General features: G+C 50.8%; 1 protein-coding gene across 2 annotated transcripts in view; it reads left to right on the forward strand.

The window, feature by feature from the left end:
- Positions 1–3,970, forward strand: part of ABL1 (ABL proto-oncogene 1, non-receptor tyrosine kinase) — a 167,768-nt gene that overhangs the window by 131,704 nt on the left and 32,094 nt on the right. The gene's annotated exons all lie outside the window — the stretch shown is intronic.

A 3,970-nucleotide genomic window follows, 5' to 3' on the forward strand; every position in this document is an offset into this window, starting at 1 on the left:
TCAGTTGATGGAAATTTGGGTTGTTTCCAACTCCTTGCAATTGTGAACTGTGCCGCGATGAACATTGGAGCACAGATGTCTGGCTGTGGTTTGTTTCTTGCCTCTTCTGGGTAGATGCCCAGTAGGGGGAGGGCTGGGTCGGTTTTAGATATCGCCAGATCGATTTCCATAGTGGCTGTACATACCTACAGGTCCACCAGCAGTGGATGAGAGTCCCTGCCTTCCCCTATCTGTGCAGTTTATTGAGGGCAAGTTGCACTGCACCAGGGTAAGCAGTTGAGGTTTGTATTGAGCAGGTTAATGCTTTTTTTCCCCTAGAGTTGGAACAGATGTGGACAGGCATGATCTATTTTGTCAAGTCATTAGCTAAGGGTTGGTCTAAAATATTGTTAAGAGATGAGGAGGCTGTATGTGGAATACATGGTTTACAGTTTGAGATTCACCCAGAGATGGGTCCAAGCCCTTTGTCTAAAAGCCGGAAGTGTTTCAGGTGCGTTCTTGTCAGTCCGAGCAGAGCAGAGGGACCACAGCGTCTACTGTCAGACAACTCATCCTAGATGTCTTCCTTTCCTCCCTCCTGAGCAAAGACTCTCTTTTCAGCTGTGCACGCACCTGGCGATTTCCCAATAGCCACAGGGTATTGGGGAAGCCCCTCTCTGGGACAGCCGCAGCTGAGAGGCTGAGGGAAACTGGGTTCGAACAGAGAGAGGCATGACAACTACGTGGGGGACGGTGATGCTTGGCGTTAAAAAATGCTTCTCACATAGCAGAGCTGTGATGCAGTCATTTTTGGATTCCTCAGGGGAACATTCAAGGTTGGTAAGAGAGGCAGGCTGTGATTGAATAAGTTTAATTCTTTTTTTCCCCTTTTTTTCAAATTAGCTAATCTTTTCAAAACACAACTGAATTTAGAAGATTCTTCTCTAAGTTCCCAGAGGATTTCGTTCCGCCTCCACCCTCTTGGCTTTTGTTTACCGCACTCCTCCTGTTCCTGACTGCTCAGTCATCCCAGGGTCACCAGCTCAGGTCCCAGAGCAGAGGACGCTGGGAATTTCACACTGTTCTTTTGAACGGACCAGAGTGAGCCCTTCCCATTTCCTGGGGAGCTTGACTGTCATAAGAATCTTCAAAGGCCATGGGACTGGATTGTAGTTCTGATGTTTGTGGACATTTCCTAGTCCTCTGCAAACAGGGGCTTTCTCCCTCTGCCCTGGTGTCTGATCCTCCTCGATGGTTCTAGTCTATGTGCCTGTGCCTCGTTTACTACGCTGAGGTGCCACGGTCATGTTCCACAACTCCTTATGGTCCCTGTAGTCTCTCTCGGTCTTGAAGAGAGAGGCCCAGTTGACATTTTATTTTCATGGTCTACTGAAGTGACGACGAGGTCAGGTGGACAAGAGGGGACTCTGCCCATAAGCTCTAGCAGAGGCAGCAGGGTGGGCCAGCCTCTTGAATTTTCATGATCCACTCACCATGAAAGTGGCCCAGCTAATCTTCCCTGGTCAAGGGGAGAAGGACGTGTGTTAGGTGAGCTAGGCCTTCGCCTGCCTGCTGCTGTGTGAGAAGCCCTCAGGGGACCATCATTTTCAGACCCAACAACGGCCCTACCCAGAGGGAGTCCCACCTAGAGCGTGAGGGCCCGAGGGAGCCAAGTTGCACGGACGGGGCTCCTTTCCACGGGGCTCTGGCTGTCGGAGGACAGGGCTTCTGGTGAGTTTCTCTGACAGGTCCTATCGACCAGGCTCCTGCCTGATTGGAAAGAGGCAGTAGCGTGGCCTTCACTGAGCACCCTACCTGTTTATGTAGCCAGGCGCATAGCTCAATGACATGCCATTCATAACGCTACTGACACTTTCTTCTCCGAGCATGCCACGAATTCCTGACGAAGATTGGCCAGGTCACTGCCACAAAGTGCTCAGAAACCTAGACCTAATCAGCAGGAGACCGCTAGACTTGACTGCTGTGCACTGAACATGCAGTGTGTTTAAAGGAGAATCATTTCCATATTTAATAAGTTGTGGTATGTGGTTTTCAAATTTTAGGTTGAAAGACGAATGAAGTCACCGGGTCTGTAAATTTAATTATTGAAAAAGATAAAAGGTTGCCATTCCATGAAACCTCCCGTCATTCTGAGCTCTCTCACAGCGCAGCCTGCGAGGGAGTGACATGAGACCAGGAGCAAATCCTGCATTAACGAGGGCTTGGAGGGCCCATTAGCACAGCACCCCATGACAGAAGGGACTTGATCTTCTGACCCGGCAGCTCCTGTGTGTGCTTGGCGCCCTCACGTGAGGCAGGGGTGGCGAGCAGAGATTGGGTAAAGACTTTTGCTCCCAGATGAACCTGCCCCAGGATCCCAGCCAGCAAAATGACCTCCCTTCCTTGTCTTGCTCTCTCGGGTTCTGGGAACGCCGGCTTGCAGCAGCCCTTTCCCCACGCCTTGGGCTGGAACACCGCTGTCCCCTGAGCTGACCCGAGAAAAGACAGGAGCCCTGCAGGTTGAGTGAAACCATTGGCCAGCCAGCAGCAGGGGGGACTAGGAACTGCCCTTGTGTCCCTTCGTTACTCTGTGAACTTCATTGGCCTTGCCCGCTGGCACCGAGGAGAGAACTGTGCCTATCCCCGAGCAGGCATGAAGCGAATGGCAGGTCTCAGCAATGTCTGACTTCCACAGCCCACCCAGCGTCTGTCTGTGGAGAAGTTCCTTTACGGCATCACCAACGGTGCTCTGGCTGCCTCATCCTGAAAGATCTTGCCACTCGAAGACTTCCTCTTGCAGAGGGCCAAGTTCATGCCTCCAAGGTCACCATCTTCGAACAAGGGCTGAGTTCCCGAGATTAAAGGGAGCTTTCTGGGCCAGTCTTAGTTTCTCAGATTTATTTTACTGGAATTGTTAGCAGTGGGTTGAAACAACAAAGTTTGCCGTTAACTGCCTGATGTTTTAAAAAATGCATTTAATTTATGTTAACTCCCTAAGCTAAAACCATAGGGAAGAAAAAAATCTACTAATGAATCCCATTTACCCTCTTGAGGATTGTAGGTGGCATCACCATGTGTATTTTGCCATCATTTCCCTGCAACTGTATTTTTATTATTTAGTATTATAAACAAACATAACCACCAGCCAGAGGCCTGTATCTTACTTCAGCACATCCATTTTTGCCGTGTGTGTCTCAGGCCTTGTCTGCTCTTTTCCTTTCTTCGGTAATAAAACATTACAGCCCCAGCAAAAGCTGATCCTGCCCCAACCTGCGTTCCTCGTTCCATGTCTCTCAGCTCGCTCCAGTCTTTTGAACACGTGACTGCGGGCGATGTCAAGTGTCCAGGGGCTGTTGGCTGCTCGTAGTGAGTACCTTCAGCCTGTGCCTGCAGGCAGATACTCTGTGTGAGTTTTACTCTGGAAAGGAGCCATTCCCTCAGCACGTCACTTAACAAGATGAGAGAGAGAGGCGGAGGGAGGAGAAGAAAGGCAGCTGCTTTCTGCCAGCCGCTCCTTTCCTTCCGTGCTCTCTCAGCCACGTGTGTCCGTGGGAGGGCGACGCAAGTGCACTTCATCTTCCAGCCCTTGGACTTGCTGGGCTATGCGAGCTCCTGGTGGTGGCCCCCCGAGCCCCGCTGTGCGGCAGGAGTGCTGTCTTGAGCGCGTTCTGCAGGGCAGACCCCAGGAGCCAGGTGGATGCAAATGTGGACCTCCCTGTTTCACTTCACAGTGATTATCGTCTGATGATGGTTACACTCTAGGTTAATCCATGTATGAGGTGTACATGAAATCATTTTCTTTCCCCGCCAGCAAAGAGATACTGAGTTCTATCCACTCATTAAAGACCTTCAGTTGGTGCGATAGTTCAGCTACTAACGGAAAGATCCATACCCACTCAGTAGGCTCCACCGGAGAAAGGCCTGAGCTAGGACCAAACCCGTTGCCACGGAGATTATTCTGACTCCTAGTGTGTCCCCTCCTTCCCCCCCC

This window comes from Echinops telfairi, unplaced genomic scaffold (assembly GCF_000313985.2).
Source record: "Echinops telfairi isolate 266 unplaced genomic scaffold, ASM31398v2 ScPeMD7_22;HRSCAF=79, whole genome shotgun sequence".
NCBI classification, from domain to species: domain Eukaryota; kingdom Metazoa; phylum Chordata; class Mammalia; order Afrosoricida; family Tenrecidae; genus Echinops; species Echinops telfairi.